Source organism: Peromyscus californicus, unplaced genomic scaffold, assembly GCF_007827085.1.
Source record: "Peromyscus californicus insignis strain IS unplaced genomic scaffold, ASM782708v3 Scaffold_6__1_contigs__length_162567912, whole genome shotgun sequence".
Lineage (NCBI taxonomy): Eukaryota > Metazoa > Chordata > Mammalia > Rodentia > Cricetidae > Peromyscus > Peromyscus californicus.
The window spans coordinates 2,595,691-2,622,903 of record NW_026294584.1 but is presented as its reverse complement, the minus strand read 5'-3'; the positions used below and the strand labels follow the sequence as shown (position 1 = coordinate 2,622,903).

General features: G+C 40.3%; 1 protein-coding gene and 1 long non-coding RNA gene across 6 annotated transcripts in view; one reads left to right on the top strand and one right to left on the bottom strand.

Annotated features, from left to right (window-relative positions):
* Napepld (N-acyl phosphatidylethanolamine phospholipase D) overlaps positions 1-27,213 on the bottom strand; it is a 107,481-nt gene that overhangs the window by 64,360 nt on the left and 15,908 nt on the right. The gene's annotated exons all lie outside the window — the stretch shown is intronic.
* Positions 105-27,213, top strand: LOC128099197 (uncharacterized). Its single transcript, XR_008214457.1, has 3 exons — positions 105-216; positions 23,955-24,072; positions 27,032-27,213. It is a non-coding gene; the product is annotated as an uncharacterized LOC128099197 (long non-coding RNA).

Here is a 27,213-nt window from a genome sequence, read left to right as displayed (position 1 = left end):
GGCCTCGGACCACCGCCAGGTTGGCTCTGAGGCTTGCACCGGAGGTCACTGCACTTCCAAGTCCTGTGAACACATTCCTGGACACCACAGACAGTTGCTAAAACCAGTGGAATCCGGTTGACCAATGGCATAGCCCACTCTACATAGGACAGCATGGACACTAAGCCTTTGACTTAAAGGGCGTGGTGACGGAGACACGAATTTTAGTTTTCTATAGTAAGTACTGAGTGTTGATGGCTCCTACCTTGTGTGCTCAGTTTCGTTTAAAATCATGTCAGCCTTCTGGTACATGCGGCTCTTTTCTAAATCTCAGAATAAGACCCAAACATTATAAAATTGTGATTCTGAATTTCTTAACTGATTGAATTTATTTCAAGAAGTAACTTACAAAGGCATATAGAATTCAGTAATGAGTGGATGGGTTAAAAAAAACAAACAAAACTCTGAAAGCGTTTCTGGGATACTATGCACAGACCAAAACCAAATAGGCTGTCTGAGAGTGTATTGTCAAAACATGAAAAAGAAAAACCAAGCATTAATATGAAAGTGCAAGCCAAAAAGTGCCTTTAGAAAGTGAATATATAACCATATAATACTGCAGAACATTATGTGGCTCTATACTTTATTTCCTCTGGGTAGCTTGCAGTTGTAACTGATGGGTTTTTTGTTTTTGTTTTTGTTTTTTTGCTTTGTTTGTTTTAAGTTTAGTATGCTTATCATCTCCTTTGCACCTGGGTGGGGCTAAATAACGCTTGGCATGCATCAGCCAAAAAAAAAAAAAGTAACAGCACTACAAGCCCAAAGGAAAAATTGAAATTACTGCTCCAATGTTCTTATTAGTGTTCTTTGCTGGGGGACTTCAAACATTCCATTTCTTGCCTTTATTCCATCAGTCATTATGAAAACATTTCATATACACAAAAAATGAATATGCATTTTTATGCTGTATGAAGAAGTTTCAGACATCAAAATACTTAAATCATTTTGATGACTCTTCTAAGAAGAAAGATTCTGGTTTCATAATCACAATAGCATTTTCAAACCTAAGAAAACAGTTGCCTCCTGTCACAAACTACTCAGACCATACTCCAAGTTTCATGATCAGACCAAGTCTTGTAGCTCTTTGCAGGGTGGTTGATTGTTCATGCATTTGCTTGTTGGCTTGTTTTTCTGAGCTTACTAATATACTACCTAGCCTCACATCTTACAGTTACTTGCTTAAGTAAGAACCAACTGGAATATTTACTTGATACTTTCAATATATATTTCCATCCAAAGAAAGCAAATGAGGTTTTAAGGTTTTTTTGTTTTTAAGTGTTTATTTGAAGGTCTTAGAATTGCAATTCAAGAGGCACAGATGGCAGTAAATCTACAATGTGTCCCATTTGGAAAGGGTTTGAAAGTCCTTTTAAGGGTTAAAAAGAGAAAATCTAAGTGAATTACAGGGGTTTGTCAAGCATTGTTTGAAAGAACAATTTACATCTATGGCTCATTAGTCCAGTACAGCCCAGCATAGACTATACCAGTATTCCAGGGTTTAGTTCATAACAATCCTAGCATGTTCTTTTGGCACGTCATCACATTCATAGAGTGGTCACCTCAGCACAAGATGGGAGTCTGAGTCAGAACACTGGAGTGAGCTTACAGCTAGGGTGGAAGACAAGTCCGCAGAGGGTGTTTTCCTTTGGAGCTGGTGTTTTAGATAAGCAAGTTCATTGTGCATACCAGGAAAGCCTAGTTCAAATGATGACTCTTAGCACACAGTATTCAGTGAGGTTTTGTTTCCCAACTTATTAAATATTCCAGAAGTTTTAGAACTATGTGAGAATCAGTTGTTTTCAGCAGACAAATGAAAGAAGTCAATCAGTACAACAAATTCTGTCATGCAAGGCAAAGCTTCTCTAGCTTGCTTTCCTGAACTCCGAACAAAGTGAACATTGCACCCTAAGCGTTTTACTCAGGGTTTAATTTTAGCCTCTAGTCCACTGACCTGAGTGAGCTTTGTCTTTCCTATTTATACCACTATTAGCAAGTGAAACACTCAAAACACAACTGTAACTGTTTGCTGTCTAAGTTGCTGATTTTTAAATGTTAATGTCACGAAGAGGAGTAAATTAATCCAAGTCCCTAAAAGCAGCTAATGGCCAATGTAATTTTTTTTTCTGGAGATCAACACTAGAGAACTATTTCTAGAAGACTTTAATTTAGTCTGTATTTATGAAACAACCCACTCAAAGCTTTTAATTTTTAACAAATATGAGCAAGGAGAAAAAAGAAGTCTCAAAGTTGAGTGGGAAGGGATAGGAAAGTAGAGAGGGTGGTTATGGCAAGAGTTGGGAAATGGAGGCAGTGAATATATTCAAAATATGTTGTATGAAATTCTCAAAGAACTAATAAAAATGTTGTTTAAGATATACAAAACACATACATACTGCCAAGTGACAACAGGAAGGCACTTGGACAGCTAAATTCTATTCAATGTTCTTCCATTAACTGTCTTTGACCTGAGAAAAGATCCTTTCTATCTCCCCAGTATGCTTAGTCCAATCCTCCATTGTAGTTGTAACATTCTGTTTGCTTTTAAAAATGGGAGGGATTGATACATGAAGGCAGGGTGCTGATAACAGCAGAGTGTTGTACTGTTGTGGACTATTAGTCAGCAACTCTTGGCAAGCCCATAGGGTGGCTATTTGTTTCAAGCTTTTTTTAATATTTTTTTTATTATGTATACGGTGTTCTGCCTGCATGTATGGCTGTTCTTCAAGTCAGAAGAGAGCACCAGAATGCATTACAGATGGTTGTGAGTCACCATGTGTTTGCTGGGAATTGAACTCAGGACCTCTGGAAGAACAGCCAATGCTCTTAACCTCTGAGCCATCTCTCCAGCCCCTTGTTTGAAGCATTTTTAAAGAACAGTTTCAACACACATAGCAATGATTTTTTCTTTGTATTGTGAAAAAGGCTTATGGAAATTCACTATTCTAATCTCCTGAAATGTACAGTTCAGTAGTGTTGAGGGCAGCAAGAAGACTCAGCAGGCAAGGGTGTTGCCATGCAAGTCTGCCAACCTAAATTCAACTCCTGGAACTCAAGTACAGGTGGAAGGAGAAAACCAATGCCACAGAGTTCTCTGTCCTCCACAAACACACCATGACACACATGCCCATACACATTTCATGCACACACCAATAATAATTTTTTAAAGTATTATTGAAGCATTTACTATGAGCACATGGAGACTAAACTGCAGTTTTCTTCCCTACCAAGATCAGACTAGACCAAACCTTTCAGGTGTATCTGATTCTCCATAAACAGAACCACTAAGGAGTGTTTCTTGTCTTGACTCTTTTATCTGCCATGTGTTTCTGTGTCTCCGGACACACATTGGTACATATCTTCCCATGCTTCCAATGCAGAGTCAAGGATATTCTGTTAGCAAATGGAATAATCCCCATCACCACCAATAACCCAAGATACTTACTTCTTGACTCCTGAAGTCTATGAATATTACCTTATGCAGAAATTTTGCTTTGTTTTGGTTTGGTTTCGCTTGGTTTGGTTTTTTGATGCAGGGTTTCTCCGTGTAACAGCTCTGGCTGTCCTGGAATTCACTTTGTAGACCAGGCTGGCCTTAAACTCACAGAGATCTGCATGATTCTGCCTGCCAAGTGCTGGGGTATACGCCATCACACCAGGGTTGAAAGAAATGTTTAATGCAGTTGAAGACTGTACCTTAGATGGGCAGTGAATTACCCAGGTGGGCCCTAAATGTAATCACGAGGATGATTATGAGAGAGCTAAGAAGGTAAGTAGGAAAAGGAGACAGTAGGACAGCACAGAGACTAGAGTGATGCAGCCACAGCCAAGGAAGCCCCTAGCAGCTTCTACAAAGAGAACCATCTCTTCTACAAAAGAACCATCCTCTTGACAACTTGACAAGAGCCCTGAGAAACCTGTCTTCAGAGATTGGCCTTCACAACTGTTGTGCTGTTGTATGTCACCAAGTTCATGGTAATTTATTTGAGCAGCATTCAAAACTCAGTATATTCTTCTTGAAGCAGTTTTTAAGTCTACCAATGGATGTATTAAAAACACTGCCAACTGTGAGGCTGGGGGGTAGCTCAGTGGTACAGTACTTGCTTTGTATGTGCAAGGCCCACACCACCACAGCACACACAGGTACAGCATATACATAAATCTGTAAAACATACATCAAGTTAACATAAGGAGTAGACATAGGGCTAGAAATCTAAACTTTATGCAGTGATTTGTGTACTGAGCTCAGAGAAACCTAGGCTTTTGGGGACCAATTTTATTAAGTGGATACTAGGAACCATAGTTGGATTAGTGGCCACAGAAAGGAGCAGAAGAGTAAAATTGGAGATTACCTTTATTCCTGCCCTGAACAAGTTAACTGCCCTAAGTCTCAGTTTCTTTCTCTTATAAAAGAATGATATTAATTTACATGACCTCTAAAATTCCATAGAGTTCTAAAATACAAATCTGTTGCAAAAATGTTTTGCTCAGGATTTTATGTCCACATTTTATTGCAATTCCAGTCCCTCTCTAGCTTCCCTGCCCACCATGAAGCCTATCTGTTAACCACATACATATCCCAGCTTGTGCAGATGTCGCTTTTATTTGGAACTTTCTTCCCAGGCTTTACACACTCAACATTCAAGAATTGCTGCCTTCCAGAAACTTACACTTTCCCAAAGGAGAATGTCATTTCTACTGCAGCCTGTTCACAGATCTTTTAAGGTAGCTATCAAATGATAGTATGACTATTTCCATTTCTGTTTCTCTGACCACAATGTGAGATGCTCGTGTGCAAATATTCTGATCCATATTTATCCCTCTAGCACCTACTTCTGTACTTGGCACAGACAATTATGAATGTGTACTGAATAAATAAATGAATGATTACAGAAGAGCCTACTTGGGAGTGAGAAGAGTGAAAAGAACTGAGGAATGAATGTGAAGGACAAGTGGATGGGAAATATATGGCTCAACAAGACATCCACAGCCCTGGAGAAAAAGAGGAAGCTGATTTGGGTGGTGATTTAATTCAAAGCTATCCTCAGATACTCATTGTATATGCAATTTAGCATCTCTCTTGACCTTGCTTCAAAGTCAGTTTCTAAGTGGAGTTAACAGTATGAGCTACCTCTCAGAGCAATCTGCTGTTTAGAAGCTCTTCACTGGGATGGATGGCAAGCAGCCCTATATGATTTGTCAACTCTGCATCCCTGCACAGCTCTAGGCAGAGCCTAACAACTTTAGAATGTTATAGTAGCTAGTTAATGATTCTGTCCTTGTAGATCTTTCTGGATACAACTCATAAAACTGTATAATTCATTTTCCTCCTTAGGCATTAAAAATACCCTTCAAACCCCTTGATAAACTCAGACATATATTCCTTTTTCTTGAAACAAGGGACATGGAGAACCCTGTGCTGAAAATCTCCATCTAGTAGAAATAAGGTTGTAAACACCTAGAAAACCTTTGAAATCATACTTTTTATATTTGCTGTTTTGTTTGAGACAGGGTCTTGGCTGGCCTAGAATATGGTAGACCAGGCTGATCTCTGACTCAGAGATCCAGCTACCTCTGCCTCCCAAGTGCTGGGGTTAAAGTCATGGACCACCATGACCACTTTTCACAACATATAAACTGTTATTAATTACGTATACATCATTCTTTGTGGTATAATTAGCTTTGTATGTTCTTTCAATACTTTATACTATCTCCCTGTACTGGTTTAGAATTTTACATTTGAATCTAGATTATTGTTTATAAAACCAATTTTATTTTTATAAATAAGATTATTTTGTATCAGCACTCACTATTTTCCAGATACATTAGCTAAATTCAGAACTCCAAATTCTACAAATAATATTTTCACTATATACAACTGCCTTTTCCTCAGCATTTCACTGAAAGCAGACCCCTTCACTAATAGAAAATCATAAATAACAGAGTAAATGATGTACAGAATTTTGAATAAAGTAAAACACACCCTAGTGATTAACTAATGACTAGACTAACATAGACTTGCTAGTCTCTTTTCCTTGAATGAGAAATTTTTGTCATATCCAAAATTTGAATTGAAATGATTGACATTATTTTTCAATAAATGTTGACCACATCCTTGAGTGTTTGGTGTTGCTTAGCTGAATACATTAGCACTTATTTAAAGCACTTATTAATCTAACTTATTTTAAGGTTTTACTTATTGAGTATTTTTCTGGCACTATGTTAAGTAGTGTGCAATTCTCATTTAATCCTCAGTGACTTCAGGCACTGAGCTTTATTCCACACTTTCCATAGAGGAAGAAGCAGGGCTTAGTAAAATGAACTGACTTTCCTGAGGATAGCAGGCTATACAATGGAGAATGGAGAGGTCCTATAATTGGATGACCTTTATTTTTCACAACCTTTGTGTGACATTGTATCATTTGAGAAATCCATTATAGAAATTAACTATAGCTTCTGAGGGGAAAATGAAATGAACTATATCTCCAAAGTCAAACTATCTGCAATTTCCATTGAAAAAGTGATATAGACCAAATTATGTCTCCCATACCCAAATGCATATATTAAAGCCCTGTGGTAGTTTGAATGAGAATGGCCCCCATAGGCTCATATGTTTGGATAATTAGCCACAAGTTGGCAGAAATGTCTGGGAAGGATGAGAAGGTGTGACCTTGTTGGAGGAGGTGTGTCACTGTGTTATAGGATATTATTTTAAGATGTGTTACATTTGTTTGTACTGTGGGACATTTGTTTAATGATGCAAAGATGTGTTGCATTCTTTTCTATTGTATTTGTTTAACTCTGTGAAGCTGTGTTACTTTGCCTGTCTAAAACACCTGATTGGTCTAATAAAGAGGTGAACAGCCAATAGCAAGGCAGGAGAAAAGATAGGAAGTGCTGGCAGGCAGGGAGAATAAATAGGAGAAAAAGAGGTATCAGGAAGCAAAAGGGGATGTAGGAGTGAGAAAAGAAGGGGCCAGCTATCCAGCCACACAGCCATCCATGGATTAAGAGGCTGGAGAGATGGCTCAGAGGTTAAGAGCACTGACTGCTCTTCCAGAGGTCCTGAGTTCAATTCCCAGCAACCACATGGTGGCTCACAACCATCTGTAATGAGATCTGGTGCCCTCTTCTGGCCTGCAGTCATACATGCTGTATACATAATAAATTAAAAAAAAAAGATTTAAAAAAAATAGTCATATATCATTGAGCTGGGCGGTGGTGGCGCATCCTTTAATCCCAGCACTTGGGAGGCAGAGCCAGGCAGATCTCTGTGAGTTCGAGGCCAGCCTGGGCTACAAAGTAAGTTCCAGGAAAGGCGCAAAAACTACACAGAGAAACCCTGTCTTGAAGAAAAAAAATAAAAGAGTGAGAGTAAGATATACAGAAGTAAGAAAAGGAAAAAGCTCAGAGGCAAAAGGTAGACAGGATAAGTTAAGAAAAGCTGCCAAGAAGCAAGCCAAGCTAAGGCCAGGCATTTATAATTAAGAATAAGCCTCCATGTATAATTTATTTGGGAGCAGAGTGGCAAGTCCTCCAAAAGAGCAAAGAGTAAAAATAGCAAAAACTAGGCTGGAGAGATGGCTCAGAGGTTAAGAGCACCGACTGCTCTTCCAGAGGTCCTGAGTTCAATTCCCAGCACCCACATGATGGCTCACAACCATCTGTAATGAGATCTGGCGCCCTCTTCTGTATACATAATAAATAAATAAATCTTTTTAAAAAATAGCAAAAACAACCAACTAGATTTTACTGTTCCAATGTGGGCCAAATTTCAATGTAAGTCCTGAGAAAGCTAAAAAAAAGAAAGAGGACATAGCTCCTTTAAGAGGCCCTGCTGTTCAACTGGCAGTGCTAAGAACTGCTTGTGGCAACACAGGAACCGGCTTCCAATAGGTAGGAGGGTTGAATGAGGTTCCAGGTCAAACAAACCTCTAAGCAGGCTGCAAGCTTTAGGCTTGGCTTTCACAAACCTAGAAGCAGCCAGAGCCAGCCAAGAGAGCAGCATGGAGGATCCTAGTGTACCTTAGCAGTTTAAAGTTTGCTGGTGTAGTCATAAAAGACTAGAGGTATGCAGTAAAAGAAGTCCAGACCAAAAAAAAAAAAAAACCTCTAAACAGGTTCCAGTGTGTTTTACAATGTGTTTAAGCTTAAGAAAAAAAGAAAAAGGGTATGGACAGTTATAGAAAGAAATAGTTTAGAAACATTAAAGTGAAGTCTTTAGAGAGAGAGTAAAAGTAGTATGAAAGAAAACAAGCACATAAGATGGGAAATATAAAGGGCGTCTGGATCCTGTATGTTATTATGTTGATTTTGAATTTTTTGAATTTTCACAAGCAAAAAATAGCTGCTAAGAGACATGAGATTATGAACTGGACTGCAAAATTGAATCAATCTAGATACTTAAGAATGCTTTAACTTTAAAAAATAAGTAAAAAAAAATTGTCAAATGGAAGTCAAAAATGCTTTGGAGTTTTGTTCCCATAGGCTATGGATTTCTTCAGGAGTGATATTGATCAGATGTGATCAGGGGAGAACTCCTGATTCTTGACAGGTGACATCTATCAACAGAGGTCTTCCCAGGACTTGGCCATTATCTCAGATTTTCTCAGGGACCCTAAAGATACTTTGTCCACAGACAACAGGAAGCAGTTTGGAGAACACCACACTCCCAAGCAGGATGTGGGGAGATTTTGGTTAATTGGTGGGTTATTGGTGTTTGTTATCATTATGGGGAATATAGTACATTGATACAAATTTAAACTTATTTTTGTTACAGTGTTATATGTTTATACTCTTGTTTAAGATATTTTTGTATATTGATACAAATTTAAACTTATTTTTGTTAAAACATATATATATATATGTATATATATATACATATATATATATACATATATATATATATGTATATATATATACATATATATATATACATATGTTTCTATTCTTGTTTAAAGTATTGTACCTATGCAGTTATTTAAAAATGTAAGGTAAAATTCTAGTTTTTGAAAGCTATTATTATGAACTATTTAGGATAATCAAGAAACATAGGTCAGTAGTTAGTCATCTAGAACAATCAAATTTGTAGATATGTTAGGTATGCTTTCAAGATCATATAGATAGATATTTTAGATAGATAAATGGTTTTCAAACACTTCAAAGACCTACTGAATATGGCATTTAAAATGTTTTGTTAACCTAAGGTTTTTCATGACAATGAGACACATCTGCTCCTAGCAGCACCAATTTACTTCAAAGAAGATGATGGACATTGAAGAAACTCCTTATGGAGTTTGCTTTCATTGTGGCAAGGTTAGCCACTGGGCAAAGAAACTGCTCTTGCCTTTGACTGCTGACAATGTGGTGTGCAGACTGGACATGCAGGACACACGGGAAAAAGACAGATGAAGTTTGCCAAAACAAGGCAGAACAGTCCTTCAAAATTCCTGCTTCACAGATGAGTCTCCCAGTGGAAATATTTACACCACAGAAATCAGCAAACACTAGAAACTAGGGCTTGTTTTTTTCCTCAAGCCTGCTGGTAGCTGAACATTTGCCAGCATGCCTCTGGATTTGTGTCATGATCTTCATTTCAAGCTACCTGCTGGCTACACTGTATCAAGCACATTTTTAAAACTCCCTAAATCTCCATGATCTCATTTGTAAAATGGGAGAACAGGGACCTGTGATAATATGGCTCAGCCAGTAAAGGCATTTGCTGTACAACCCTGGCTACCAGAGTCTCGAATATTATTAAAGGACCAGCCTTAAACAATATTCTTCTGAGGGACCCAGAAGAGAAGCTACAAACGGTGAGAATTATTTTTGGGAAATGAATCTAAATACACCAAGCTCTTTGTCCATCTACTTTATTCCTCTGGGATATAATCCTATCTACACAGCTTCAGTTCTGTTTTCGTGCCCAGCTCCTTTCTTGCCTGATTTCTCTCTACCTTTATCTGCTGTTCCCTCTAAGTTCTGTCTTAATTCTCTCATCTTAATTCTGCCTCATCTAGGTCCTTCTCATTTCATTCTTACCCATCTAGTACTTCCCCATCTGGCTTTTCCTCATCTTCCGTATTCTCCTCAAGTTCTCTAGTCAAAAATCCTCCTTATCCCTCTCAGTTCTCTCCAAGTCTCTGAGGTATTCAGTTGTAAACCCAAACAATAGCAATCCTCCAGCCAGATCACCAGGCTTGAATTCCTACAGGGTCATAAAGGCAGACAAGAATTTTCCACAGGCAGTGACTGTCAGGCTTTCTTTTACAATCCAAAAATGGAGTGGTTAAAGGAGGTCAACTGAGAGCTAATATCAGTTAGTATATCAGAAAAAGGGAATTTATGTGCTCAAAGTACATTCCTAGAAGTGGTTGGGTAGGAAGTTAGGAATCGATAATGTTAGTAAGGTTGTACAGGAAAGGAGGGCCTCAGTTAAAATTGCACAAGAAATAAAGATATCCACTTAACCTAGGAGACAGGCATTGTTTCCATAAGGGTGTTACCTTAGTTCAGGAGATTGTTTGGCCTTGGATGCTTGATAGGTATTTTAGATAAATACACTGTTAGAAGTTCTTGGAACCACATATAGCATACAAGAAAGTCATTGTAGGAACCAGCTAATATATATACAAAAGCTAAAATATCACCAACACTTCTTAAGCCATGGCTTGACCTTTGGAAAAGTCTTTTCCAAGTAGTAGCTTTTATGATAGTAGCTGGATTCCATTACATTTTCCTGCAGCTGGCAGCACCAGAGCTCAATCAGCCAAGGCACACATGACCCCCACATGCATTTGAGCACATGCTCGTGCATGCGCAAACACAGACACACACACACACACACACACACACACACACACACACACACACACACACACACTAGTAGTTTTTTTTTTAAAAAAAAAAAAAACCAACAACAGTAGAGACCAAATTAAGTAATAAATAGGGGAGTAATCTGGAATTATGAAGAGGGAGGAGGAGCAGGCACTTCAAATATATTTTTCTTTTTACTTCCCTGTTGTCCCCACAGACCGCTTTCATTTTTTCCCTTGTCTTCTTTTTTTTCCAAGCTTAAATTTAGTTCTGTTGTTATAGTGTTTCTGGTACCTTTTTCATAGTTCATAGAATGTCATATATCATTATCCCAGACACTTTGGGGTAGGGAACACTTTGGTGAGTTCTCTGAGTCCACAATGGGGTCTCTCTTGTACTCTGTGTTTAGCTGCAGTCCTATTCCAGCTCTGTTCTCTGGTCTCATCATTCTTTGAAGTTCTGCAGCATGTGCCAGGTATTCTCCACTTCTGGATACCATTCCTGGTGCACCAGAGCCTCTATCAGATCACAGCTCTGTGGCAAAGTCTGAAAATGACTCTTGTGCCCATATTATCAACTATTTATTGAAAGTACCAAGGCCTGAAAATTAGAATTCTGCCCTTACTCCAGCTACATATGCGTAGTTCAGGGTCTTATGTCTTATGTCATCAGTGGGCACTGGCAACTATGTGCACATGGCGTGGTCACACAATCTTTGTCTTAAAAAAGCCGGACACAAACCCCACCCTCTCTCTCTCTCTCTCTGCTCTGCTCTGCTCTCCCACACCACCATCTTTCTCTCTCTGTCCTTTGCACATGCTCTTTCCCAGGCCTGGTCCTCCCCCTTCCTCCTAATAAATCTATAAAACTAATACTGGGTTCTGTCGTGACTGTGACCTTTCTGCTGGTAACCAGCATTGCCACCAGCGCCATTTATCATTCATTTTACTGAATCTTGATGATTTTTAGGGAAATTGTTTTGATTTGTTTTACTCCCATCCTTCAGAGTAATGAGGTGTGGATTTCTAGAAAAATAAGGGAAGGAAATACTGCAGAATGAATAATGTATAAAGAAAAGAATTCCGGTTGCCAGGCGGTGGTGGCACATGCCTTTAATCCCAGCACTTGGGAGGCAGAGGCAGGTGGATCTCTGAGTTCGAGGCCAGCCTGGTCTCCAAAGTGAGTTCCAGGAAAGGCGTAAAGCTACACAGAGAAACCCTGTCTAAAAAAAAAAAAAAAAGAAAGAAACAAAGAAGAAAGAAAGAAAGAAAGAAAAGAATCCCTGAGGATTTGTGTGTAGACAAGGGTTGATGGAGAAAGGAGAGACATTTTCATCAGGGGTACAGCTACTAAAAAGGTGCACATGCTCCTGTAAACAAACTCCCGCCCATGCTTCTGTAAACAACCCTAATAAAACTCCCTGGTATCTCACACACACACACACACACACACAGAAAGAGGGCTAATTGAAATGAAGTGGACTAAGAAATGGGAAAGGGACAAGAGAGGTAGGGAGGAGGGGTAAATATGATCTATTTACATGTATGTTATAATGAAACTCATTATTATGTTTAATATATGCTAACAAAACAATAAATACAGTTTAATAAAAAGTTTAAAACATTGTTTATTAAGTTTACGTTTCTCAAAGCTGGGAAGTTTAAGAGTATGGTGCTAGCATCTAGTAAAGGCCTTTGTCACAATATGGAGGAACTAAGAGGGGGCCACTCATAACAGATCTCTTTTCAAGGGATTCTTAAATTCATATTCTTCCCACAAAGTATAACATTTATTCCATTTCAATAATCCCAAAAGTCTTAACTCATTCCAGTGTCAACTTACAAATCTGAAGCTCAGAACATCATCAAACTCAGTTATAGATGAGACTGAAAACATGATGCCTCCTGAGGAAAATTTCACTAGCTGTTAGCCTGTGAAATAAAAACAAGTTATATCTACTTACAAAATACAGTGGTGGGCAGACATGGGATAGATGTTTCTTTTCCAAAGGTAGACTCAGGCAAAAAGAAAGGAGTGACTGAACCAAATGGACTAGCAAGAAAACACCTTAAAATCATCACAGTGAGATGCTGCTCATTATAGTGAAGTGTCAGAATACTTGTTTATCATGTACAAAGTCAACAATTCATCCCCCAGCACCACAGAACAAAAACTCCAACACAGATCCACAGATAGAAGAAGAGAGGAGGGAGTTGTGAATCAGGAGATAATGAGTCAGGCAAAATGTATGCCAGTTCCTTCCTGCTCTCAACAATTAGGCCATTATAGCCAGGCCAAGTGTAGCTGCTTGGCTTGTTTCTAGTTGGCATGTCTCCTGGGAGGCTCATCTGTCCATAGATCAGTCAAACACAGGTCTCACAGGTGAAACAAATGACACTTAAAATCTGTACTTGGTTGAGCACTGTGTCTGGTATGCCTAGATGTTCAGGATAGAGAGAACCTCTACTCCAGCAGAGAAGACTGTAGTTTGAAATTGCTCAAGATGGACATTTCTTTTTGTTGATTTATTCATATGCACTAAATTTGTAGTTGCCTTTAGGCTTCTGTCTAAGCCTGTCTTCCACTACTCATATGTCTACAACTAGTTCTTTAGACATAATGGAGAACTTTTATTAAATACCTAGTACCTATGAAACCTCCTCCCCTCCTTGAGACATTATATATATATATCAGCACTGGATGCTCTGAATATCACTCTAAGACCAACTGTGACACTGGACATAGATTGAGCATAGGAGACTTCAAAGCCTGCTTCTATATGACACACTTCCTCCAACAAGACTACACCTTCTAATAGTGTCACTCCTCCCTATGGGGACCATTTTCTTTCAAACCACCACAATCATGGTTAGGCACTCAGGCAATTTTGATTCTGATCCACTTAAAATCTGAAACTGCAAACAGTGAGATACATTCCCTTCTTGTCTTCATCTTTTATGCTATTGAGCTAGAGGAGCAGGCAGTAATATTATTTTTCAAGAGAGAATGGGGCTAAGTCTCTTGCTTCACAGAAGCCTATGACCTCAAACTTCCCTACCAGAACTCCAGTTTGTATTGATAATTTGCCTTTTACTGGCTTTTGGTTTTTGAAGTCCTAAGGATCAAACCCAAGGCTAAGCTTTTTTTTTTTTTTTTTTTTTGGTTTTTCGAGACAGGGTTTCTCTGTGTAGCATTGCGCCTGTCCTGGGACTCACTTGGTAGTCCAGGCTGGCCTCGAACTCACAGAGATCCGCCTGGCTCTGCCTCCCGAGTGCTGGGATTAAAGGCGTGCGCCACCACCGCCCGGCCGTAAGCTTTTTATCATAGAGCTACACCCCCAGCCTCAGTCCTTTCTTTAAGTATTCTAATTTCATATGATATACTCCAATGACTACCAACTGATGATAGGACTGAGCAGACACCATAACAGGTTGTTCAGTCTTCTCTCAGAGATAAGGCCTCAATTTTGTAGGGAAAAAGGGGGAAAGGGGCTGGCTAAAGAAACCCACCCTGACCGTGGAGCCCAGAACTAGGGAAAGATGGCTCAGATAAGGCCAGTGAAGGAAACACAGTTTGACTCAAATCAGAGCCATCTCTGCCCTTGGCCAACTGACTTGTAGAACTAACCAATCATAGAGCAGGATGTAGCACCCTGGCTCTGGGGCCCAGGACCAGGGAAAGAAACAAAGTCTGGGTTTGGGACCTGAGCTAGAGAAATGAACCAAGGAAACATGCCCTGACTCTGAAACTAGTACCAAAGAAACACTCTTGGTCCCTAGAATCAGAGTCAGTGAAAGAACTGTGCCCAAGGCTTAGAATTAGTGTCAAAAAGCTAAGTAAGGCCAGTGAAAGAAACACAATTTGGCTCAAATCAAAGCCATCTCTGCCCCTGGCCAACTGACTTGTGAAATCAATCAATCACAGAGCAGCACCCTGGCCTTGGGCTCAGTGAGATCAGAGCCATCTCTGCCCCTGGCCAACTGACTTGTGAAACCAACCAATCACAGAGCAGGACAGTATCACCCTGGCCCTGGGCCCAGGGCCTGGGAAAGAAACACAACCTAGGTTTGGGACCTGAGCCAGAAAAATGAACACTTTATCCAGAACCAAGGAAACATGCCCTGACTCTGAAACTAGTACCAAAGAAACACTCTTGGTCCCTAGAATCAGAGTCAGTGAAAGAAATGTGCCCTGGCCTTAGAGGCAGTGTCAAAAAGCTAAGAAAGGCCAGTGAAAGAAACACAGTTTGGCTATGAAATCAGGGCCATCTCTGTACCTAGCCCACAAAACTGGTGAATCTGGGGGCTGGAGAGATGGCTCAGCGGTTAAGAACATCTATCTGCTCTTCCAGAGGTCCTGAGTTCAATTCCCAGCAACCACATGGTGGCTCACAACCATCTGTAATGAGATCTGGCACCCTCTTCTGGCCTGCAGGCATACATGGAGACAAAACCTTACATACATAATTAATAAACTTTAAGCTGGGCAGTGGTGGCGCACACCTTTAATCCCAGCACTCATGAGGCAGAGGCAGGTGGATCTCTGTGAGTTTGAGGGCAGCCTGGTCTACAGAGAAAGATCCAGGAAAGGCACAAAGCTACACAGAGAAACCCTGTCTTGGAAAAAAAAAAACTGGCAAATCTCTGGGCAGAAAAAACTAACCAACCACTGGCTAAAACCACCCTGCCTGGTCAGTTGTGGTCTGTTCACTCCATCCTGGTAGAGGCAGCTACTCTTCTGGACTCCTCCTTCCCAAATAAATCTCTTTCTCAAAAGAGTTTTGGGAGTGAAGATCTTCATTCACTGGCATAGAGAAGATCCTTGCTAAGATGTCCCTCAGTGGACTGAGCAAGGAGGAGCTGAACAGAAGAAGATCCTTACTGAGACATCCCTCAGTGGACAGAGCAAGGAGAAGCTGAACAGAAGATCCTTGCTGAGACGGCCCTCAGTGGAAAAAGCAAGGGAGAGCTGAAAGAGCTGAAAAAGTAACACTTTTCTCTGGAGCCAGAGAAGATTGCTACATTTCTGCAATTTCTTAGGCCAGAGAAGCAGAGCTCTGCTAGGAAGCCCCCTTAAGTGGGTGCTGAGCAAAGCTCAGCTGTAGCAGCTCTCCAGGAGAGGAGCAGGATTGCAATATCCTGTGGGGAGACCATCCCCCACCACACCAAGTATAGCCTGACTCTCTAGAACAGGCAGGATACCCTTCCCTACAGAGCTGTTCTGGCAGCTCCAGGCCTGACTTTCCCAAACAGTCAGGATACCCTTACCTGCTGAAGCAGTTCCAGGCCTGACTCTCCCAAGCAGTCAGAAAAACATCCCTTCCAGAGCAGAGCTGTCTCTTTGCAGCTCCAGCCATCAGAGCTATCCTAAGCAGTTCCAGGTATCCAGGATACCTCCAGGGAAGAGCTGTCCTGAGCAGCTCAAGGTGTCTGGGATACCTTGCCCTTCAGGGTTGAGCTGTTTCTTTGCAGCTCCAGCTGTCAGAGCTGTCCTAAGCAGCTCAAGGTGTTTTCTGACTCCCCAAGTAACTGGGACACCTTTCCCCAGAGTTGCAAAACTCACATTTTGGTGCCAAAACCCAGGACCAAACCTACAGAGTTGCAACAAATTTCACCTTCCTGAGATTGAACAAGCAGTTTCTGAAAGAGCCACAAAGAAAGGGCAATTAATCACTGGTGCCCCTGACCACAGGGACAAGGGAGATAGGACACACCAAGCCTGGGCCACTGAGCCAACCCTCACAGTCAGCACATACTAGGCCAAAACCAGTCTCCACAGCAGCTTGAGGACAAAGCCTGGGAGTTGTCCAGGCTTGCCCCAAAATGGAAAAGCTATAACCTTAATCAGACCATGACTAGGCCCAGCCATTAGAACATACTCTTATGATTGCCATTTGCTTAAGTCAATCATATCTAAAGTGATCTAACTGCCCTAGGAACTCCCCTTGGCTGTGCTTAAAAGGAAACTGCACGTCCCTCTCGGGGTCTTCACCATTTTGCATTTGTATGGGATGGCAAGGCCCCATCATGCTGGAATAAAAACACTCTTGCTGATTACATATATGGATGGTGGTCTTTTGTGGGACTTCTCCAGGACCCTAACGGCTGACATTTATAATTATAATTTATAGGACATCCACAGAGTTACCAAAATGGTCAGCAAAAAATATGAAAAATTTTCCCTCCAAGAATATTCATACTTTCTTAAGGTAGTGACAGATTTCACAGCTACCTACAATTGCAAACATATGTTATACTGACAGTCTGAAGATTAAGCTTCCTCTTTCTTGAATAAAAAGTGTTAATGTTTGTCCTGATTGGTTTTGTTGCTGCTGTTGTTGTTGTTGTTTTCAAGACAGGGTTTCTCTGTGTAGCCTTGGCTGTCCTGGAATTTGCTTTGTAGACCAGGCTGGCTTCAAATTCATAGAGATCTGCTGCCTCTGCCTCCCGAGTGTTGGGATTAAAGGCATGTGCCACCACTGCCTGGCTGCCCTGATTATTTTTGTATTGTCAGCTACCTAGAGTCACATGGGATGACTTAATTAAGATGAACTTAATAAAGAATTGGCTCAATTAGATTGGCCTGTCTTAATGTCTGTGAGAAATTGTCTTGATGGATTACTGATATGAGAGTACTCAGCTCACCACAGGCAGGTGGGCCTAGGCTATATAATAAGAACAGCCAAACAGGAGCTAGAGAGTGAGCCAGTAAGCAGAATTTCTCCATGGTTTCTGCTTAAGTTCTTGCTTGAGTTCCTGCCCTGAATTCCTTCAAGGGGTAGATTGTGACTTGAAAGTGTAAGCTAAAAATAAACCCTTTCCTCCCTAAGTTGTTTTTGGTCATGGTGTTTACCACCACAACAAAAAGCAATACAGAACACACTCTCATTACAGCTGGCTTCCATGGTGTTACCCCAAGGGAAAAGCTGATGAGGATCTGCTATGCTCACTTACAGAAAGGGGTAAATGTGCTTATAGAGCAACAAAGAAGCATTGAGGTTGGAGTTGGGTGAGTGCTACTCTAACTCTATGACTGTGGGCTATTTTCCTCTTTGAGCCACTCTGCTTCCTCCCATCTCATTTATGAAATAGAATAATAATACCTACTTTGCATGGGTCAATGTGGTTATCAATTGTGTACCCCAATAAAGCTTACCTTGGGATCAGAGGACAGAGATAGCCACTAAATTAGACATAGAGGTCAGGCAGTGGTGGCACACACCATTAATCCTATCACTTGGGAGGCAGAGATCCGTCTGGATCTCTGTGAGTTCAAGGCCACACTGGGCTACATGAGAGAAATAGAACCAGGCAGTGGTGACACATGCCTTTAATCTCAGGAAGTAATATGGCAGGACACAGAAAGGTATATAAGGCATGAGGAAACAGGAACTCACTCTCTTGAGGCTGAAGATTTCATAGAGCTAAGCTACTGGCTGGCTGTTCTGCTTCTCTGATCTTTCAGCTTTCATCCCAATATCTGGCTCTGGATTTTTTTTTATTATAAGACCTTTTAAGATTTGTATTACATCTGGTGCCCAACATTTGTGGCACAAATTCACAAAAAAGCCACTTGCCTGTGGCCTTGCTCAGTCCTGAGCTCAGTCCTGAGCTGCATGTGGCTAGAGTCTCCTCCCCACATGGGCCAGAGTCTCTAACCAGCTGGATCCAGATGGCTGGATCTTTCACTTTATCTCTCCTGGTGGGTTGTTGACTCTCCCTGGATCCCCATCTTGGGCTGTTACCATACCAGGTAGTTGCCTTGAAATCTGCTTGGGCTTCTACTGTTCTACACACTCAGCAGAGCAGGTGAGTCAATTAAGATTTCTTAAGAGGAGAAATTAGTTAAAAGAGAATTTTCCCCCACATTAAAAAATGGGAAACATTTTTACAATGGAGGGTGTTTGGTCTCTGTTTGATAACACATTAAGCGGTCTGAAAATGGAACAACTAAATGAGAGGATAATTAATGTTCCAGAGGTTTGAAGAAAAACAGTAATGTCAGGTGTTTTAATTGCAGTAAACAAGGTCACCTAAAAAGGAACTGTAAGCAGAGTGTTCCTACACACAATGGTTTTTCAAGGAGCAATGGTAACGGAATGCCCCTCCCTTCTGGATTATGCAGAAGGTGTGGTAAAGGCAAAATTGGACTAATGAATGTAGATCAACAAGGGACAGACAAGGATCCTTTGCCTTTGCCATCAGGAAACTCCCTGAGGGGCCTCTTGCAAGCCCCCATGACAAATTCAGTTCAGTTCTTTCCTGTGATCATAGAAGAAACCCCCTCTCAGAGCAATTGAAGAACCTAATGCCTATTGTAAAAAAACATACTGCTTGGGGTAATAGAACAGCTATTGAAGAACAAAAAAATCAGGAGAAACCATAAAGTGAATTTGTTGGCAAACTTCTATAAATGAACAAAGACCAAAATTAAAAATAAAAAAAAATGACATGCTCTTTGAAGGTCTTATAGACACAGGTGAAGACCTAACAATAATTGCACCAGAATCTTGGCATCCAAACTGGCATCTTCAGGAGGTAAATGTTCAGCTTTTAGGGATTGGAACATCATCTCAAGTGAAACAGAGCATGAGATGGGCCGAATGTATAGGGCCAGAATGACAGAGAGGAAAATTAAAGCCATATGTGGTTAATATAGCTATGAATCCATAGGGACATGATATATTACAACAATGAAATACTCAGATTAACATTCCTCCAATCTCAAAAACAAACCATAAACTATCACATGTTTCTGAGAAAAATATTAGAAGGTATTATAAAGAACAGTCACTGACCATCCAGATTGTACAAGAATAGGGCACAACAGCTGTTGATCTTTCAAAGACACCAACAGCCCTAGCTTAATGGTTAACAGACAAGCCTGTATGGGTTCAGCAATGGCCTTTAACAAAAGAGAAACTACAGGCCTTAGAATAGCTGGTACAAGTGCAGTTAAATGCTCAGCATATTGAAGAATCAACCAGGCCTTGGAATTTTCCTGTATTTGTTATTAAAAAAAAAATCTGGTAAGCAGAGAATGGTAACAGCTATTAACAAGGAAATTCAGCCAATGGGCTCTCTACAATCTGGAATTCGTTTGCCTACTCTGTTACCTAAAGGATGGCCTCTTATAGTTATCGATTTAAAAGACTTCCTTCTCAATACCCTTACAAGAAAAAGACAAAAATTTGGCTTCAGGGTACCTACTTATAATAATGCCTAGCCAGTCAAGAGATATCAATGGAAGGTACTCCCAATAGGGAATGTTAAATAGCTCAACCTTGTGCCAATATTTTGTATGACAGCCATTGGAAGTAATATGTAAACAATTTCCTAAATTTATAATTTATCATTACATTGACAACATTTTACTAGCTGATTCAAATGTTGATACTTTAGTTGTTTAAAGTGTCAAATGTTTAGAGAAGTAAAGAAAAATTTGCCTTGTTTGGGATTATAAATTGCTCCTGAAAAGATACAAAGAGGAGATTCTATTAATTATTTAGAATATAAAATAGGTCTAAAAAAATTAGACCCCAAAAGGTGCAAATTAGGAGATATCGATTATGGACTCTTAATGACTTTCAAAGATTATTCAGAGACATTTCCAATCTATGGACCCCTATTGGGGTAAAAAAATGATGAACTGAGTAATTTGTTCAAAACCTTAGAGGGTGACAAGGACTTAAATAATCCAAGAGAATTATCAGCTGAAGCTGAAAAAGAATTGGCTTTGGCGGAAAAGAAAATACAGGATGCACATGTGGATCATGTGGATCCAAAGCTTGATTGGATTTTGGTTATTTCACCCTCTAAGCATTCTCCTACAGGAATTTTAATGCAGAAGGAAGATATTATATTGGAATGGATATTTCTACCAAATAAACAGAGTGAAAAATTTAAAACTTATGTGGAAAAGATCTCTGAGTTTATTTTAAAAGGAACAATAAGTCTTCATCAATTAGCAGGAATAGACCCAGCAGAAGTTGTAGTACCTTTCACTAATGATAAAATTGACAAATTATGGGCAGAAAGTGAACTTTGGCAAAGAGCTGAAGTAGTTTTTTTGGAAAAGATTAACAACAAATATCCAAAAGCAATAGAATTAAATTTATAAGGAGAGCTAACTAGATTCTGCCTTGCATTGTAAAGGAAATACTAATATCTGGAGTCCGTACATTTTATACAGACTCAAACAAACAAGGAAAAGCATGTTACAAATCAGAAAATTTAGGCAAAGTGGTTCAAAGTCCTTATAATTCTGTCCAAAAATTGGGATTATATGCCATTCTGATGAATTTTTTTTGAACCTCTCAACAAAGTTACTAACTCTCAGTATGCTGAAAGAGTGGTCTTACATATTGAAACTGCTGAATTTATCCCTGCTGGATCAGAATTAACTTTGTTATTTATTTAGTTACAAGAAATAATCAGGAATAGGAATCATCCCTTATATATAACATATCTGATTCCATACAGGTCTGCCTGGCCCTCTAGCACAAGGAAATGATGAGATCAATCAACTATTGATAGGAGATGTGCTGGGGGCCTCAGAATTTCATTAAAAACATCATGTCAATAGTAAGGATTTTAAAAAAGGATTTTTCTATAGCCTGGCAACAAGTCAAGGAAATCACAAGGAAATGTCCTACTTGCTCTTTATACAAATAAAACTCCAGTACCAGCAGGATGTAACCCAAAGGGTACTCAGAGGAATGAAATCTGGCAAATGGATGTGTTTCATTTTGTAGAATTTGGAAAATTGAAATATGTACACCACACCATTGATACCTATTTAGGATTTCAATGGACAACTTCTCTGATTCTGTAATCATGCATTCGCTAGAAGTTATGACCATCGTGGGTATACTTGTACAAATTAAAACTGACAATGTTTCAGCGTATGTCTCTGGAAAAATGAAACAGTTTTTTGCTTATTGCAATATAAAGCATATTACAGGTATACCACATAATCCTACAGGCCAAGCAGTCACAGAAAGGTCAAATCAAACTCTAATGGATAAGCTAAATAAACAGAAAGGGATAACAAAAAAAAACCAGAAAGAGATTACATAATGCTCTATTAAATTTGAATTTTCTCAACACTAATGGGAAAGGAACAACAGCTGTGGAGAGACATTGCATAATAGAAAAAAACTACAGAATTAAATCAGCCTGTATACTTTAAAGATGCACTGACCTCAGAATGGAAACCAGGATATGTATTACATTGGGGACAAAGTTTTGCTTTTATTTCTACAGGAGAAGAAAAGCTATGCATACCATCAAAACTGAAAAAGGTTTGATTTAAACAAGAGAGACCTCTTAATTAGAAGAGGTGATAGTTCATCAACCAACATGACCATTCAATTTAAACTAACTTATACCACTAACAAATCTTTTTCATTTCCTCAGATATAACTTGCCAAAAGGGAACCTCCCCAAAGTTAGGGTTGGGGAAGGGTTTTTGTTTTTGTCTTTCAGGAGAATGAAGGCTAAGAAAGCTGAAGAACACTGGACAAATGAGAAATCTGAAGAAAAAGGACAAATTATCCAGAAAAGCATCCCAAGAAAAAAAGTAAATTGGCCTATTGGTATATCTACATATACATATCTATAGGATAAAATTTCAAAAGTCTTCTTAAATGTTTGTTTCTGCTGTTCTCTACAGACATATAACACAAATGGTCTTTATGTAGTCCCAGTTCAATTTAAAATTAAAGCTGGCTTTGGAGTTGGAGTGTGGCTCTCTCCTTCTCTAAACCCAAGCATGCTTGTTAAAAGAAAATGCAAAATCTCTTTATCATGTCAGAAGAGCCACCTGACATGGGACAGAAGAAAAACCAAAATTAAGGGACTATTTTGTTGTCACTAATCTCCTAATTCTTTGGTTCTATTTTGACTCTTTAAAACTTTTCTTAAGATATGAATTTTATATCAAAATTTATAAGAGTAATAATATATTAAACTTTTGTCATGATGTTAATGGTCTCATAGAGTACTAACTAATTCTAGAAAAAAGGCTTCATCTAGCTTCCTGTACATGAGTTTGGGTTTGAGTCTCTATCAGTTTTCTGCAGTGAACCATGACCATGCCTAACAGCCTCCAACAGATGTTGCAGCCCCACAACAACGATTCAATCATGATGATGATAATACCACTAAGCTGACAAACACCACCCAAAGATCAGTTTTGGACTACAAACTGCTCAGGACAATTTTGAGATGGCTAGCTGAGTGATCCAGCCTCACAGCCTACTCAAGCAAGGACTTGAGACAAGCCCTGCATTTTCCCATTATGCAGAGACTAGACAAAAACGATACAGCTACCTTTCTCAGGACAAATACAAATATATACAAATAGAGAGGTGAGTGTAGAAATCAGGCTGGGACTGAACTGGTTTTTGTAACTCTAGAATCTAGACACTGTGCAGGCTGCTGGAGAAGAATTGCGCTAAACATCCTACTCAGCTGTGGACCCTGCATGCCACACGATCAAGATGTAAACAATATGTGACTGTGGGTACAGCGGTGACACAAGGTTTTTGGGGGGGGCACAAGCAACAGCATTTTGATTGGATTTAAGTCCTGATGCACAAGAGGGAATTCATGTCTGGTACTATAAGCCAGGACAAAAGCCTGTGGCTGATGGGGACCCAGCGAGGAAAACAGCTCCTGTTATTAAGTAGATACGATGTTTGTCAGATTGTTTTATTGCTATCAGATATGCTCTGCCATGCAAGGAAACTTCCTTTTTTAAATGATAATGTCCTTCAGACTCAGGCACCATTGAAGTTTCTGAGAACAAATATGATTGTCGTGGCATGTCTTTAATCCCAGCACACGGAGACAGGTGAATCACAACAAGTTCAATGCCTGGTTAACACAGTGAGTTCCAAGCTAGCCAGGGCTGCACAGTAAGGCCATGTCTCAAAACAAACAAACAAACAAACAAAACACCTCAGGAAGTAAATAACTCACAAGTTTCAGGAAATCCATGACTCACAAGGCCTCTCTCTCTCTCTCTCTCTCTCTCTCTCTCTCTCTCTCTCTCTCTCTCTCTCTCTCTCTCTTTCTCTCTCTCTCTCTGTCCCCCTCAAGGTTGTATAAGCAGTACATGTCTGAGGAGGAAAACTCTCCCACGTGTTGTTCTGCCTGCAAGTTGTTCATGGAGCCCCGGGGCATGTCACTTCAGTCTGTCATTGGTTCCATATCTGGGGTGAGTAGATGATTGTTGATGTCTCCCCATGAATAGCCTCATCACAAAACAGTAAGTGCTCTGTAAACATAAATGTCTTACATTTGTTGTGCTTTGAGGGTTATTTCCCCCCTCAGCTAACTAGCCCGCTCCTATTCTTGGGTGTTTTCTCTTTCTTAATGAATTGTCTTTTTCCACAATCCTCTGGACATTTCCACTCTTTTTCTGAAGCCTCCCCGCTTCCACCATGCAGCTGCTTGCTGACCCCCAGTGCTGAACCTACCTGTGCTCTTGGTCCACAACAAAGACCTGACTTTCTCTCTTCCCCTTCATCTTCACCCTCGGCAGCAGCTGAGATTGACAGGGCTCTGTTGTTTTCCTCTCTGAACTCTAACCAAGTGGCCCTCTAGATTACTTTTGAGTCCACCTTAAAATTCTTTATTAAGAAGATTAGGAACTATGAAAGGGAACCCCACATTCCAAGCAACAAAACCTCCTGAATGGCTGGATTTCTTGTCCACTCAATTCTCCTGGAGAATCAGACCCCTGCCCTCCTCTTGTGGGCCCGAGTCTTTGTGCCTTGTACAGCATCAAGTCTTTCTCTTTGTAGTCCTCTTGTCAAATCTCTCAACCTCCACAGAAAACAAGGAAGGTCTAGGGCAACAGTCTTGTTCATGACATCAGTTCAGTAATGGGATCCTATCACTAGCTCATAGCCACCATCCCCTTACCCCATTCCACCACCTAGCTTTCCAAGTAGTACCTCCTCTGGACTTCCAAGTCATTCCTTAGCAACTGGGATATCCCAGTTACTTCTAGTTAGATCTCCCTGCACTGAGCTTGACCAGTGTCCCACCTCCCTTTCTGAGCCTCCTCTTGGCATCTGTTCTCTGAACAGCTCCTAACCCAGCTATGGAATCTAAATCACGAATGCTGCTTATTCCTATCAGTAGAAGTGTCAGGAGGGCACAGCTAACCTATGAAAGCCTTTAATTGAAGGTCATGTTAAGGTGTATAAAATCTGACTAACCTTTGATCTGTCTATCCTGTAAATGATAATAAAGGCTGTAAGTACAAATTAAAATACTTTGGGTTCTAGGCCATTCATCACTTCTGTGGAACTTTTAAATTAATCTGGAATGTTCACATATTACAGAGCTGGAGTTCGGCGGTGCCTTACATTAAACAGTTCACATTAGGCAGAGTTTCAGTTTAGACTATAGAATAGTGTTGCAATGCTGCCAATTGTCAGAACACAGCTGTCACCTTCGTGTTGACTAGGTCTGCATGCTAATGGGGAGAAGCAGGTAGGGCTGGGACTATTCTGTCAACACCAACCTTGAAGAAAAAACCAAACCCAAACCAGCAACTTGTCGGGCTCAACCACCCTTCTTACTGACGAGGAATCTCGGAAGCTTCAGTACCATGTTGTGGTTTGAATATGGAATGGCCCTTACAGAGGTGAGAGCCATAACTACCTTTTTGGAATATTAAATTTACATTCATTTATGAAACAGTGTTGATAAATAATAAAACTCCTAAGGATTCTCTTAAAAGTATTAAGATAATTCAGTGAAGAAAGTCTATCTACTAAAGACCACTTAGAGGGGCTAGAGAGCTCAGTGCTTAACTATGTTGAATTCGTTATGCGGAATGCTTGGTCCCCAGCTAATGGCACTGTTTGGGAAGTTGTGGAAACTTTAGGAGCTTAGCAGGAATAAATAGAACCCTGGAGAATGTTCTTGGCAGCTACATGTCATCCTGAGTGCCTCTTCCTCTGTGCTTCTGGGCCACCAAGACTCATGTGCTCTGCCCTGCCTTCCCTGCCACAATGGAGTAAAACCCCTGAAACTCAGAGCTGAACTGTTCTTCCCTGGGAGTGGTCTCTTTCAGGCATATTGGCCACATTGGGACAAATGTTAACAACAGGCAGGTATTATTTTTGGAATTCTTATTCTTGCTCGCTGGCAATAATTCAAACAGGGAAGAAGACATTTGAAAAGTCTGGGAGATATTTGTACACTGTGTGAAAGTGTATTGCTGTGATTGGTGTAATAAAAAGCTGAAAGGCCAATAGCTAGGCAGGAGGTGTAGGCAGGACTTCAGGGCAGAGAGAACTCTGGGAAGAAGAAGGCAGAGTCACCAGCCAGATGCAGAGGAAGCATTAAGAGCAGTACAGAGACATGAGGTAACAAGCCATATAACAAAACATAGATTAAAATAAATGGGTTAATTTAAGTTATAAGAGCTAGTGGGACAAGCCTGAGCATAGGCCGAGCTTTCATAATTAATAAAAAGTATCAGCATTGTTCTTTGTGGGCTGGTGGTCTTTGCTGTTTCTGTCTTATCAGGGTTTTGCAAATCCCTCACTCATAAAACAAAGCTTCCTTGTTTTTACTTTTTTGGGATAAAAAATGTTTACAAGTAGAAGTTTTTCTGATTCCAGAGTTTTATGGAATTTGAATCTATACAGGGACACAACAATGTGTCTTAGAGAGGCCCCACATCTAACCAGGAAAGCCATGTATGCTTCACTTATACTTAATGCCTACAGTCTGAGGAAATTATGTACAAATGTGTTAGCTACTTTTATTGTCACCATGACAAATCAGTGAAAAATACCAGTTTAAAGGAGGAATTCCTTCTTTTGGATCACAGTCCATAATGGGGGAGGAGGGCTTGGCAGAATACTAGCAGTAACATCCTGGCAGACAGGACCCAGAGAGAAGATAGGAAGGGGTTAGTTAGGCACATTATATGCTCAAGGACATGCTCCCAGTGACCTGCTTCCTCCAAAAGGGGCCTACACCTCCTTCCATCACCTCCCAGTAGTGTCATCAAACTATGACTCCATCAAGGGATTTAATCCATTGATTAGATTAGAGCCAATGGGATCTATGAGTGTAGTGGGTAGCCATTCCAGCTTTGATCTGGAAGTTCCAACCCCCATTGAGACTTCGGCAACTGTCACGCTTAAAAGGCAGGGCCAAGGGAGGCGCCTGGAGACCCGAGATCTGGATCGGCCAGCGCGCTCGGTGGAGGTGGGCCAAGCAGAGCTCCAGAGAACACCGCTGGACTGTGATACACCTTCCCCAGACCCCGTGACCTACCTATCCCTTAATTTGTAAGTTACGCCATTAAATAAATCTCCTTTTAACTACA